Source organism: Dreissena polymorpha, chromosome 9 (genome assembly GCF_020536995.1).
Source record: "Dreissena polymorpha isolate Duluth1 chromosome 9, UMN_Dpol_1.0, whole genome shotgun sequence".
In the NCBI taxonomy this organism is placed as follows: domain Eukaryota; kingdom Metazoa; phylum Mollusca; class Bivalvia; order Myida; family Dreissenidae; genus Dreissena; species Dreissena polymorpha.
In genome coordinates, this window is record NC_068363.1 from 38,944,572 (window position 1) to 38,961,006 (window position 16,435).

Sequence of the window (16,435 nt, forward strand, 5' to 3'; positions counted from 1 at the left end):
GTTCCATGCAATACGCTGCATTTTCCTCAAATCTCATAACTTCTGTTTATGAACAACAAAATCCCATATCGTGAAGAGTATCGACAATGAACTTGGACCGATAAAGATGATGGATTTGTACAGCAAGTCCCACTTGAAATGGTGCAATGACAGCTCGTCGACGAACTGCTTGAATAATAGTCAAAAGGAATGATAGAGCTGACTCAAGCTTTAAATCCTTTTTTTAATTTTTATGTACTTTAGTGGCAGCCTCAATAACAAGATTATCCTTCCGCTTTACACTAGCTTCATTTATTCCCTGCACTCCCTTCCACTGAATAGCAACGCAGTTATTCTTGGAAATCTCAGGCTTTTCCTTGCTTATTGGACACAAATCTTATATGGATGTGCTCGCACTCATTAAAGCAAGTATGCACGATTTTTATATGTGTTAAATTGTAATATATTGATACAAATATGTAACAATAACACAAAATAGGCAAGAAAAATGATACGTTGAAGACGAATTTCATTTCGCATTTTTTTCGACACATGTTCTTCTTAACTTTTATTGTAATTTAAATTGAAATATAAGTTTTTTGTACACATTTTATATAAATTTATAAATATTTGACAAAATCGTACATACTCGCTTTAAATCATTTATTGAAAATGAGACAATTATTACTTGTTTAAAGCTCTGATTTAAAATGGTGTTATGTACACAGAATATGTCCAATAATTATACTTGCATTGTGGACACAACCTTTAAAAAAAAAACAAGTTGAGGCAGTGTTTAGCACACGCAGGTCTGATATGTTTTTAGAACAGAACAGACAGTTTATTCAGACTTATCCATATGTACATCGTCTTTAATGCATATATTTATAAATTAAACAATGTCACGTGTCAAAATATAATAATTTTGACAAAATCAATGATACAATATTATATATATATTTTTTGTATTTGTACAATTTTCATGTTTGTACAATGGTGGTCTGTATTTATATTTTGTGGTTTATGGTGCTAGAGCTTTAGTATCGAAATATTCAAACATGGTTTAACGGGGATTAATATCTTAAACAAAACATGAAAAACTATTTATAATAAATTTACGAAAAATAATACACAGTTGAGTTAATAGTTTTGAACGTGCGGTCATTGTGTTAGCAGTCATTTTGACACTATGTTGTTTTTCTTTGTCACGTTATAGACTAACGTAATGTTTTATTATCTAAATCTGTTATTGGACCCCCGAAACCTAAGTATAGACACCAAAATAATGCAATTTGAGTGAATAGTCATACAGTTATCATCATTAATAGGTTTTGTCGGCCATCTTGGACGCCATCTTGAAAAAAACACTTTCCGGTGGTCTTATTTTGGTAAACATTTGATATGTTATAAAGGGCATCCTACCCTATCAGAATCAGTTAAAATACCTTTTGTAGCAATTTTTTGGGGGTTGGGTGGTATTTTTTCATATAATGACCCGACTAGGTTGTGAACTATAACGGCAAATGTTCTTCAATAGTCCAGTTTGAGACTTTCGAACACTAAAACATGGGCACTGTACATTATAAGTTAATAAAAAAACAAAGGTAAAACAAGTTACATGTACACAAAATGGAAGAAATTGTTAAATGGCAATGTGCCCGAGACGAATTTAGACGTCACATGACTACATAAGCGTGGTACCTGCTTGTGTTATCTTAAAGCACGTGTTTTACGCCATAGGCCGCCGAATAACCCTCTTGTTTTGGACGTTTGGACACTGTATCATGGGAACTGTACGTTATAAATGAATTAAAGCAATTAAAAAAATTCGGAAGAATGCTCAAACGCACGTGCTGCATTTTAACGGCACGATAATTCACAAGCTTGGTATGTCTTGTGTACTCTTAATGCACGTGTTAGTCTATAGTCAATCTTGTTAACGACTATCCGACACTGAAATACACGAACTCTACGTACATATAGAAATACAAGAAAGCTAAATTGGATGGAACGTCACGTGCACTTGACGAATTTAGTGTTCGACACTAACGGGAGTCCGGTGGTCCGAGACTCAAGGAAAAGAGACTCGGGCGTCTTGTTTTTATGTCAAAGATGTCCGTCGGACTCCTTCAAAATCATCTTTGAATGAAAAAAAAATCCCTTCGTTTCCCAAAATCAGAATGTCTGTTGAAAAATATCTTATTCAGAAATAGTCATTGTCGAACACTGTCTATAAAAACCTTAAGTTGCATTTTGTATTGCCACATTAAAATTGTAATAATTTAATATTCACTCTCTACATAGTGCAGAAGGAAGTTTTTAGTACCAAGTCATAACCGCACACTTCAACCACTGCTTGAGAACTGTAAAAGTTCCTCTTAACAAGGAAGATTATAGACAGCTTCTCAGTTGGTAGTGAGAAGTGTTCAATCAAAACTAAGTGATGTCGGAAGCATATACATATTACACTTTAATTATGACATGTTTGCCAATCATGTTTTATAAAACTCTATAAAGTTACTTTACATTAACATAAATACATTGTTCGAAACAATACCTCGATGTAAAAATGGAATTTTTAACCTGAACAGTTTTACATCTAAACTAAGGTAAAGTTGGAAATGCTATAATGTTAAAAATGAAGATTATAAAATCTTTACAAACGCATAATTGGATAAGATGTTATGGTTTCTTTTAAAAAACACTATTAATACACACATGCTCTCTGCAGACCGCAGAAGGAAGTTTTGTCAAGTTCTTTTATACGGAGCAAGGACTACACGCATGAACCGCCTTTTGAGAACTGTGATTGTTCTTCGTAACTAAGAAACTTTCAGAAACCTGGTATATTGTTTAGGATAATTGTTCACTTGAAACTAAGTGATGTCTTAAGCACATACAAAACTAAACAATACAGCAATTTGAGTATGTACTAAAGAAATTGTGTTTCTATGAAATCCATTGTCTGCTTAACCGTGTGTTTTAGATTATTCAATTTTTAAACTTAAAAGTTATTATTGTAACAAAGTTTTAAACTCTTCAAAACAATCCCCACAATATTCTTTGCAAAGTTATTTTAGTAGACATGTACATTTGTAGCCATCAATATATATCAATGTCGTATATACCCTTAGACATTCATTCATATAACTGCATACACGATTGTTATCATTACAATCCAATCATTCTGATACCTCGAACGTTTTTCTTTCTTGATTCAGGGAAAGGGATCGGCCTTACATTTTACGACAATGGTATCGACAAAATTGATAAATAGGAAGACAATGTATAAGGTAAAATGAAATGTGGGACAAAGGACATGATTTTAAAGAAATTCACTTTGGAAAAGGTGTTGTTTACCTCATTTTACTGTATAGTAAATCAATGCTCCAACTAAAAACTGTTAAACCCGCGTTAAAAATGGAAAAACTGCCAATTGCATTGTTTTTCAAAAATTCATTTTCGCTGTGAATAAATGTTTAAAAACTGTTTTTGTCTTGCAAAAGCGACACTGTAAGGATTCCAAGACTCTTGTAAAACAAAGGAATGCATTCATTTAAATTATTAAAACGATAATACCATTTAATTCTGCCACTACAGCATGAATACCCGCTTGAATTACATCTGCTTAATCGAGAGTCCATATTCAAAGGGATCAAGTGCTCACTAGCGTTGGATTTATTTCTGCATATTAAGTTGCTTCCCTGGATATGCGACTGAGGACAGGGCTATATCGGTATCAAACGGGCAAAATAATCCACAGGGGTAAAATAATCCACAGGGGTAAAATAATCCACAGGGGTAAAATAATCCACAGGGGTAAAATAATCCACAGGGGTAAAATAATCCACAGGGGTAAAATAATCCACAGGGGTAAAATCATCATCAGGGGCACATTCTTCATCACGGGCAACATCTTCCTCATGCAAAAAAGGAGCCATATTAATTAACCATAATTAAGTACATAAGACTTTTTTTAACTTGATGCAAATGCATGTTTATACATTATAATTATTCTAATTAGTTGTTTGTCTCCATAAGACTTGATTTTTAGAAGGCGTTTTTATCTGTCAAGTACTGTGTGCTATCGTTTTGGGTAATCGTTAGAGTATCCTTTAACCCTTGCATGCTGGGAAATTTATCGTCTGCTAAAATGTCGTCTGTTGAATTTCTAAAATAAGCAGTTTCTTCGATTTTTTTCAAAGAGTTCTATCAGAATAACAAACAGTTTGGATCCTGATGAGACGCCACGTTCTGTGGCGTCTCATCTGGATCCAAACTGTTTGCAAAGGCCTTCAAAATTCGGTTCAAGCACTGAAAGAGTTAACTTAAATCATAAGCTAAAGGTTGTTCAGTAAATTAACTAAATTTCATCCCGAAGCATACAATAAAGCCGTTTGAATTTCCTAACAGCTTAAAATTGGTTGCCAATTTTAAACCATTTAAACATTTTTTAACGTGTAGTTTTTATAATTTAATGTAATAATCTCATCTTTGTTAAAACTGACATATGAGATAATAAGTATAAGTATACAATGTGATTTCTAATAGGGTTTCCGTCTTTGTATACTCCTTCAGTTGCACTTGATATGTAAGGGAAACTGCTGTAACTTAACATACATCTAGATGCTTTTGTCACTGGAATACTTGTTATGAAGATATGCCATATTCACACACACAAACACACGCATGTACGCACACACGCACATACACACACATGCGATTGCGCACATCCAGTGATAAGTGAATTATTAATTGATGTATGTAATTTGTACACTGTAATTATGTTTATTCTCCACGCATGTCTGTAAAACTATCATATATTTGTATATGACGATAAGCTTGCTTAAGTCAAAATAAATATTCTGTTCTGTTCATTTCTGTTCTGCTAATTTACGCGGAAATGTATTATAAATACATTGGACATTCCTATGTGTTTATTTTGTTCTGTCTCATAATCAGAAATCCACGAATAGACATCTCCACGAAATAGTTTTTTGTTTTAAAGAAATATCAAACCGACAAATACAAGCGATATACAGAATATAGCGATGACATGATAAACCTCCTCTAATCAGACAAATCTACATAATAATACACAGGTGCAAAACAGCTCAAATTTCGATTGATATGTTTGTAAAGTACGTTCATCATGAAGATATACTTTTTAAGTTACATCCGACAGTCCAAAACACATCTCTTTTAATTGTTTAAAAATGCCATATCGCTGTCAGTACTAGATTCCTGTCGGTAACATATCGAATCCATGGTCAATAGTGCATGTCATTATTAAACAACCTGTATGATGCACATGTTTGATATTTGACCTTTATTGTGATATTGACCTTTACTCAAAGTTTGATACACCGCATGTTGATTATTTGTTTTAAAAAACAACCTTTGACCTTTAAGTTTGACCTTGATCTTTAGGAAGGGAAACATATATTACATTTGAAAAATCATCTTCTCATTGTTATCATTTGTACTTGGTTTTCTTAATTGAATGATGTATAAAAGCCCCATAAACACTTAAAATCAACGAATATTTCGAGAACACATAAAAAATCAGTGGTCCAAAAAGCAACAGCAAAATTTTAAACACTAGATATGGTATGGCAACATATATTTAACGAGATACAAAATGCTTGTTTTTATATTTTTGAGACAATACATGTATATTGCATGTGAATTAACCAAGACGATTTCCAAACATTTATGAGCAAATGCGAGATTGGCTTCGGGCGGCTCATGAGAACTACATCGTGCTTCAGACGCTGCCCGAAGCAAATCTCGCGTTCGCTCGTAAATGAACCATTACAATATCAGACAAGAGTTTTTACTATACACATATAAGAAAACATGAGGGCTGTCTCCATCGGAAGACATATGCCCCCGAAAAACGCTTTTTTCGAAACCTAAAGGCAGATTTCGAAACTTAAAAGCTGACCCTAAGTTCAAGGTCAAAGTCAAAGGGGTCAAAATATTTGTGCGTATGGAAAGGCCTTGTCAATATACACATTCATACCAAATATGAAGGTTACATCTGAAGCGACATAGAAGATGTGAGCATTTTTCGAAACCTAAACGCAAAAGTGTGAGGACAGACGGACGGACAGACGGACAGTGCGATCACTATATGCCATCCTTCGGGGTCATAAAAAGTCACCCACAGGTCGGGACAAATGTCAAACCCAGAGGCATGGTAATAACAAACTTTGAAGAGCAGTACTGTAAAAGTTCACATGGCGATGACAAATACAATACCCCTGTGCCTACTTGGCTCTGGTGAAATAACAAGAGTAACATGCACTTCAATACTTGTAAAGCAAACAAAAAGGTTCATATAAAAAGCATGTATGCAAAACATTTGCAAACATGATATGTATTTTATGAGAATCAATAATCAAACATTGGTACATAATTATGATGATCAAATTTCTTAAGTTAATTTGAACAATCTTAATGATTTAATTACCCTTGAACATAAACTGTGTGTTAATTACTGACATCTTGGTAGAACGAGACAATGTATAGTAGGTACTTAAACCCACATGAATAACATAACATAACATATGGTTTATTGTAATGCAAGGCCTCCGGCCCAAAATACAATTGTTCAATAATCATCCAATGGTGGTGACAGAGATATGTTAATTAATAATTATATTATAAACGAGCAGAACATGTACCACAAAGACATAAGTATGCAATAAATATAACATATCATATCATAAATTTGACAAGTAAGTAATTCAAGTTATATGTTTCATACTGAAAGTAATTATAACGTCAAGAAACACTTTTATATTCAATTAAGTATCAAGCAAAAACGTCTTCCGAGTAGTAAACGCATCGTGCATATATTTTGCAATAGCAATTACACTCTTTCTGTCATATTCCGACATCATTGTATAAAACAGATTTAAAGTTACATACTGGTTTCCAATAATGTCCATTAAATATTTAAGTCTTAACTCATCATATAATGGGCACACTAAAACAAAATGGAATTCGTCTTCAGTTACACATACATTGCGTTTTAAACAGAAGTAACAATATCTATATTCTCTATCTATATTCATATGTCGGCCTTTTTCAATTTGTAGTTCGTGGCTTGAACAACGAAGATTCGATAACGTCCTTTTTAAAATATAAGGTAGATCCATGTTTAGGTATCTCTCTGTATTCAGGAGAGTTTTGAAGTATTTATAATGTAGTGCTTTTGGAGATGTATTAATAAAATCCTGCATCCTTTGAATCGAACAATCTTTAAATCTTCTTTTATAGAGATTCATAAAAGCACTGACGTTTCCAATTTCACCGGCTATCCAAGCAAACCCGAAGCCATTTTCAAACAGTAGTTGTTTAACTCCAGTGGCCCACGTTGTCTTGCCGTCGGTGTCTAAATTACCTAGCATCAGGTAACAGTTTTTCGGATACCTTTGGTCTTCCATTCGAGTCAGCTTTGTCCAATACTTAACGCAACGCGACATATAAGTAACATTTAATGGGTGCCGTCCACATTCACTCAGAGCGAGAAAGTTTGGTACATTTCGATTGAAACACGCCACGTATTTGCAAAACCGGGAGTGTACACGCTCAATTGTTTCATTGTATCGAAATCCCCATATCTCTGACGAGTAGCATAAAATTGGGGTCACCATTGCATCGAATAGTTTGAACGCATCCTTAGGTTGGAAGTATCCAAATCTTTTTTGAAATCTGTATATGTTATCCACCGCCTTCGAAGCTTGTAGACTTAATATTTCCTGGGTTTTGGTCCATGACAGGGTTGGCGTAAAAAAAGCTCCCAGGTATTTATAATTCTGCACAACTTCAATTTGTTTACCGTTATAAAACAACTTTTCATAGGATCTTAGCGCGCCTCAGTTGCGAAACACCATAATTTTTGACTTTTCAACATTTATTTTCATCCCGGTTAGGGAGCAGAATTGTTCAATACAGTTTATTTGTCTTTGTAGGTTTTGTTTTGTGTCGGCCGTGCTGGCTATATCGTCAGCAAATAGGAAGGCATATATGTCATCAGTGTTATCGTTAATAAAGACTCCATTTTCGCACTTCAGCTTCAAAAAGTCTGCTAGATCATTAATAAATAGTGAAAAAATCAGAGGCGAGCTGACACAGCCCTGTTTCGTTCCGATCGAGCAATTAAAGAATCTTGTTAAGCCATCTTTTACTTTAACACACGACCTTAAGTTGCTATACATAGATTTAAATATATTCAAAAACCTGCTGTCATCTTTGATACCTTTCCTGATCAAACAACGCCATAAATTGTCATGGACACACGAATCAAATGCTTTAAAGAAGTCAATAAAGAACACGTACATTCTCCTCCTTTTCTTACACAAGTATTTTTGAATAACAGCCTGCAAATTAAATATATTGTCCATCGTAGAATAATTTCTACGAAAACCAGCTTGAGATTCAATAATTACATCATTTTCTTCGCACCAACTAGTCAGCCTTTTATTTAATATATTTGTAAATATTTTACTTATACTACTTATAAGCGATATGGCTCTATAATTATTAGGCTCGTCTCTACTTCCCTTTTTGTGCAACGGTACTATTATACATTCGCTCCATTTCGCGGGAAAACTACCTTCCTCGTGAATAGTATTAAATAAGTATTTCAAATAAGGCACACTGATTTGGTAGGTATGTTTGAACATCTCAATACATAATCCATCTACGCCTGGGCTACAGTTATCTTTCAACGAACGAATGCTTGCTTCAATTTCGTCGGCAGATATCTCACGGACCAGTACGTCTGCGTTTATGTGGGTGGCCAGTTCTGTAAACTCGTTCTGGTTAACGAAACGGGATGTATTGTCTGCCAAGTAAAGGTTTTCGAAGTAGTCCACCCATGAACTTGCAGAAATACTGTAGATACCTTGTTGTGTAGTATGATCACCATTCGAGTTTTTTATTTGCCTTCAAAATTCCTTTGGGCTAGTACGGGCCTTTACCAGGTCGTCTCTTCTACTTTTTTCTAAACATTCTTTTTTCTTTCTACATAAGTTTTTGAGCTCGTTTCTTGCATGAATATAATCCTGTAGATCTTCTCGAGTGTCTGTTATTCGAAACCGACGTAATAGTTTATATTTATTTTGCTTTGCCACCTCGCATTCACGGCACCCCCAATCCGACTGTTTACCCGCAGATTGCCTTGCTCTACACCTATTTTGACTTACCCGCATTTTTGAGCCCGCAGTTTTGAATATAGTGATAAAGTCATTCAGTTTTTCGACGGTGTTCGTTGTGGTTACTGTATTGCTGAAAGATTCATATAATCTCTCAAAATTATTCACAAATTATTCTTTACCCTCCTCACGCCATTTATATTTTATACATGCATGTTTAGCAGACATATCATTCTCTTCAGTACGCATATGAGCCATTACAATACAAAGTACAGTACAATGGAAAATGATCTGAAAAATCAATACAATCAACACCAAAAGAGGAAATAATATGAAAAATATCAGTTGAAGCTAAGACATAATCAACAGTACTATGGCCGTCATTTGCTACACATGTAAAATTGCCGTCTTTATCATCGAACATACGACCATTTAGCATATGTATATCATGCATACAACATAGTTCGATTAGAGAATAACCAAACTTATTTATCGTTAAGTCTTTCGAATTACGCTGAAGGCAAAAATTATCACCTGGGTAGTCGGTTTCTGTACTATAAATAAAATCAACATCGTCTCGGGGGATGTAGTCAAGCATATCTTTCACACGAGCGTTCAAGTCCCCGGCTATGAGAAACGAGGTATCTGGGAAATCTGATTTTATAATAGTTAATTTGTCATTTAATAAACTTATGCCGTCGGTTTCCTCCGCGTCATATATAACAGACCCTTCTGGTGATACATATGTAAAATACATAATCAGATCTTTTGGTAAAGAAAGCATTTCCTTTTTTACATATAATACAATACAATCCGTAAACTGATTATATATTCTTGTTATCATGCCGTATCGACAAAAAGGTTCTCTTATTAACACTAATACACCGCCTGAATTACAAATACTGCTTTTTCTCTGGAATCTTATATTTTCAAAAGGAATATAATCACTGAAAACATCACCATATTCACACAAACGCGATTGCCAAGTTTCATATAAAGCTATTAAATCAAATTGTTTTACATAATTCAGAAAATCTATGTCATTTGTGAATTTCGCTAACCCTCTAACATTCAGGGAACATACTTTTATAGTAGTTTCAACAGGTTTGTAGTCCGAGCCTTGGCCACACCCCTATTCATCAACGCGAACGGGCTTTTTCTGTAGTTCGTCGTATGCGTAAGTTGTATTTTCAACTATAAGTTTGTCGAACTTGAAATGTACACGCTTATTCTCGGCGATACACTGCTGAAATAGAGGAAATAACCCCGATCTAGCCCTTCCGATTCTCGAAGGAAGATCTTCTCCTATTCGGAATCCGGGATCACCTTCCTTCCGCTTCCCCCGGAAAGCCGTCAGAATGTGGTCCCGATCGTGAAGAAGGACGAATCGAACAAGAATCGGCCTGTTGCCGGCTCGCGACGGTAGGCGGAAAACGTCGTCGATCGGAATTGAATCACAATTAATGCTAAGTTTCTCCGTTAGAAGCTGTTTTATAGTATCAATTAACATCGGTCTCGTTTCATTTTGCTGTTCGGGAACATTATGAAACTTAAGGTTGTTACGTTTCATTTGGGTTTCAATTTTTTCATGTTTGTTTTGACTAATTTCAGAGACAGATTCAACATGCTTCAGACGTTCTGATAGGTCATTGACTGTTTGCACGAGATTTTTATTTTGTTTTTTCAGCTCTTCGTTATCTACTTTAAGTTGATTTACTGTATGTTCCATGATATCAAATTTTGTGTGTATTCCTTTTACGTCCTTTCGTATTTTCAGAAGAATAAGGCCAAAGTCGAGATTTTGGCAATCTAGTTGATCAACGCCGTCCGTGACGGTATCTCCTGTATCCGTTTCCGAGATCGCTCTTGGTCCCGGGAGTGTAGCATGTCTGTAATAGATATCTGGCTGGTCGACCGCCCTGATGAACATGCGCGTGGCGGCCGTGTCAACGATGCTGCGACGTCTGCTTCCTGTCCGGATGACGAAGACGCGGGTGCGTCGCTGCGTCCGCGTATTGTGCCGCTGTTACGACCTGCTTTGGGAGGGCCTGGGTTTGATTCGACGCACTGCGCTAGCAGCAAATAAAATAACACAGCCTTAATTGCCAAAGACAGCCCCATTGGTTTTAATGTCTGCAATGTTTGTTTACATTTGACAGGCTGACTAAATGTTCCGATTTTTGCACGCCATTGCTGCACCGAAATACCCATTGTGCTCCGGGAGATGTACTTGTCAATTGTCAAACTCACACAAAGCCTCTTCAAATCGTGCGAAAAAGTCCACACAGCGCTCTTGTATCAACAATACGCATGCGCTCCAGTCAAGCGTGACGAATCTCCAGTTAAATAGATTTTCATACTAAGCCTTTTCATCAATGCACGTAAAAATCGACTGAGTTACTAATCTGTTACTAAAAATAGCCACAACTATACAACAGGTAAACTTGTATAAACCTTTATCAAAGTCACAAAAACAAAAAGTTTTCACCTCTGAGTAGTCCAAATCTATCCAAAAACACCTTTTATCACAATATTCACTATCACACTTTTCAAACAACGTTTATTTCACTGCTAAAACTTCAAAATTGTATCAGCAAAATGTAAACAACTATCCAACATTGGGCGCGAATATTCACTGGTCAAGTCTGCTTAACGTATACATGTTTTCAAATCAACACAAAATATTTTTGATATGAAACTTAAATAATATTTTTTAACAATTCACTTAATTGTATACATCTTTAATGATACAAATATATCAATAAAACATCACATGGTTTTTATGGAATTCAATACGAAGTAAGGAGATAAATAACATACACAATCATGTATCACTAAATAGATTTAAGTAGTTTAAGACATCCCCCTTCTCTCAACTATTGCTTTGATACAGATAAAGTGGATTGCTCATATTCAAATCGCTTTGAAAAACACAATATTTTTCATGTGGGAAACAATTTTATCTCATATGAGCACATTATTCAATATTAAAGAATAAACTATACGCTTCAAACATTCTATAGATATTTTCGTATTGGGTCATGAGTAAAATACAAAAATTGGACATTGAATCGAGATATTGACCATATATGATAGAGCAGCATCAGTCATTATTGTGATATATGATCTGGTCATAACCTTAAGTAAAATGTTTTAGTATGTATGGCACTGAATTGTGACGTTGACTTTAGATTGAAAAGCATGGATTATGATTGCAAGACATATTTTTTTCGAGGCGAAAAATAATATGTAGATGTTACAAAATAATTAAAAGAAATACAAAAATTATGAAGAGAATATATAATAAAAGGTGGACAAAATGGAATTGAGACCAACAAACATTATTTTTTTTAAACCAATGATGGCTTAAAGCGCTTAACTGAGTACAAGCATCAATAACAAATAGCTCTGATAGCTGAATGAAACACAACTTGACCACACAACTACCCTACATACGACAGTTATTTTACTGTTGTTACTGGAAATATAAAAGGGTCACGAAGATGATTGTTGGATACATATACTTAGCTTCAACTGAGACTCTATTGTCACACAATACACAAACATCTTTTGAAAATTGCAGTTTGGTCAATGCAGGTATAAGACACAAAACTAGAGCATTTTCAAATAAGTGACATATGGCTGCAACACCACGTGTTGTATCGTGTAGCATTGTTAAATAATCATGAACTTAAAGTAATAAGTTGAAAAATTGCATAACCAGCTAACGTTAACTTACGATAATAAAAATTACACATCCACAACTTCATAAGAAAAATGGATGCTATCATGACTTTTGTAATTTGTAATTTTATTTGGTACAACGTTGAACAAGTTTGTATAAATCGTATTATTGAAATTTGAAGTAAAAAAGGCTGCATTTAATTTGCAATTTAAAACAAAGGTAAAAAAATATTTATATGCACAACTTCATATTATATGAAACAAGACTATTGCCAAGCAATAAAAGTCCACAATTGAAAGAAATTCCACCATTGTCAGAATATATATTTTTTGTTGCCATAGCAACCAGACTTTCTGACGGAGGAACAAAATGAAATGACGTGCATAATGTCCATATTTCCATCTATCCATGTTTCAAGTTTCATGAAAAAATATGAAGAACTTTTAAAGTTATCGCAGGATCCAGAAAACCACCATTTTCAGCAGTATTTCTAGTCTATGTGTTGCCATAGCAACAGGATTTTTTGACGTGGAACAAAATGAAATGACGTGCATAATGTCCATATTGCCATCTATCCATGTTTGAAGTTTCATGAAAAAAATATGAAGAACTTTTTAAGTTATCACAGGATCCAGAAAACAACCATTTTCAGCAGTATTTCTAGTCTATTTGTTGCCATAGCAACCAGAATTTTTGACGTAGGAACAAAATGAAATGACGTGCATAATGTCAATATTACCATCTATCCATCTTTCAAGTTTGATGAAAAAACATGAAGAACTTTTAAAGTTATGGCAGGATCCAGAAAACCATAATTTTCAGCAGTATTTCTAGTCTATTTGTTGCCATAGCATCCAGAATTTTTGATGTAAGAACAAAATGAAATGACGTGCATAATGTACATGTTGACATCTATCCATTTTTCAAGTTTCATGAAAAAATATTAAGAACTTTTAAAGTTATCGCAGTATCCAGAAAACCACCATTTCCAGCAGTATTTCTAGTCTATTTGTTGCCATAGCAACCAGAATTTTTGACGTAGGAACAAAATGAAATGACGTGCATAATGTCAATATTACCATCTATCCATGTTTCAAGTTTGATGAAAAAATATAAAGAACTTTAAAAGTTATGGCAGGATCCAGAAAACCACCATTTCCAGCAGTATTTCTAGTCTATGTGTTGCCATAGCAACCAGAATTTTTGACGTAAGAACAAAATGAAATGACGTGCATAATGTCCATATTTCCATCTATCCATGTTTCAAGTTTCATGAAAAAATATGAAGAACTTTTAAAGTTATCGCAGGATCCAGAAAACCACCATTTTCAGCAGTATTTCTAGTCTATGTGTTGCCATAGCAACAGGATTTTTTGACGTGGAACAAAATGAAATGACGTGCATAATGTCCATATTGCCATCTATCCATGTTTGAAGTTTCATGAAAAAAAATATGAAGAACTTTTTAAGTTATCACAGGATCCAGAAAACAACCATTTTCAGCAGTATTTCTAGTCTATTTGTTGCCATAGCAACCAGAATTTTTGACGTAGGAACACAATGAAATGACGTGCATAATGTCAATATTACCATCTATCCATCTTTCAAGTTTGATGAAAAAACATGAAGAACTTTTAAAGTTATGGCAGGATCCAGAAAACCATAATTTTCAGCAGTATTTCTAGTCTATTTGTTGCCATAGCATCCAGAATTTTTGATGTAAGAACAAAATGAAATGACGTGCATAATGTACATGTTGACATCTATCCTTTTTTCAAGTTTCATGAAAAAATATTAAGAACTTTTAAAGTTATCGCAGTATCCAGAAAACCACCATTTCCAGCAGTATTTCTAGTCTATTTGTTGCCATAGCAACCAGAATTTTTGACGTAGGAACAAAATGAAATGACGTGCATAATGTCAATATTACCATCTATCCATGTTTCAAGTTTGATGAAAAAATATAAAGAACTTTAAAAGTTATGGCAGGATCCAGAAAACCACCATTTCCAGCAGTATTTCTAGTCTATGTGTTGCCATAGCAACCAGAATTTTTGACGTAAGAACAAAATGAAATGACGTGCATAATGTCCATATTGACATCTATCCATTTGTTAAGTTTCATGAAAAAATATAAAGAACTTTTAAAGTTATCGCAGTATCCAAAAAAGTGTGACATACTCACAGACTGACGGACTGACGGACACACAGAACGCAAACCATAAGTCCCTTCCGGTGAAACCGGTAGGGGACTAATAATGCATCAGAGCTCCAGATAAGGGCCGTACAGCCGTAAATACGCCTTTTTCATGAAGATTTACGCATTTATTTTTATAAACTGGACGTACAATTTCGACATTAATATCCATTTTACGCATTTACGAAAAAATCTGGCCGTACCGATACATCTGCGTTAGCGCGGCGTGATTTGTTGGTCTCTAACCTTACGGCGCTTTTCGTTAATTTAAATGACCGAAAAGTTGTAGACTAGGTTCATATATTATTGTCTATTCTGTCGCGTGATTTCCTGTAACTTGTAAATTCGTCAAAAACGATATGTCTGCGCGCAATTGAATGCCGGCTTAACCGAAAGCGGCTCAAAACAACACTTTGTTGTCATATAATGACTACATATGGTGTCTTCTAACCATCCTGACATTAAATCTGTAAACCCAGAAAAAGACATTGTCGACCCGATATTAAACGATTTGATTGCATCGGTGGCGTAAAACGTTTGAAAACACGATGGAAAACGGATGAGACAGTGAAATAAGTGATCATTTACTTAGCTTACTAGTTGGCTTGTGTTTTCTTGTCAAGAAAAATGACGAAATAGTATTAGTCATGAGTTTTAATGTGTAGTTGTATTAGCATCATAATTCAGAATGGAAAACCTAATACAGTAACTGTTTGAGAAGCTACATATATTTATTATAATTGCTGCAAATGTTTCTGTAAAGTCAGTTATACACCCTTCAATATCCAAGAACACGGGTAGTACAGTACTTCCTGTATTTTTGGATATGGTAGTACAGGTACTAATTGATTTTAAGCGTTACTCCTTTTCTTTCTGTCAGTGACAATACCGTTACTAATTTCACAAATCCTTATCTGGAGCTCTGATGCATGCCAGTTTGAATGTAGTATATTTAAAAGGAGAACTTCATCAGGCAAGTCCTCTTCTAATCTGGTGTGTTATTAAATTTTGAAAGATCCAAGATTTTAATGTCATACCTAAACTCTGAAAGTTTGTTCCAGACTGCATAAAAATGAAGGCTCTATTGAACCCCAATAATGAAAATGATTGAACTATTACTGGCAAATAGGGCAAAAACTGTGATGTTTTTTTATGTCTGGGTAGTTCAATTGTACCAGGTAATCTAAATGCTGTTCAAGTTTGGTATAGGTCATATGAAAAATAAAGCTTGTAACTGTATTAAACAAGGTCAATTTTCTCACAAGCTCACTTACTCCGGCGTTCAGAGTGAAAACGTAGCCCTTGAATAAATGGTCAGAATTTAATGGTTTTACAAAAACTGTTCTTATTTCAATATTGCATGAAAAGAGCAGTCTTTGTTATCCTTCTCAGTGGTTGACGACCAAA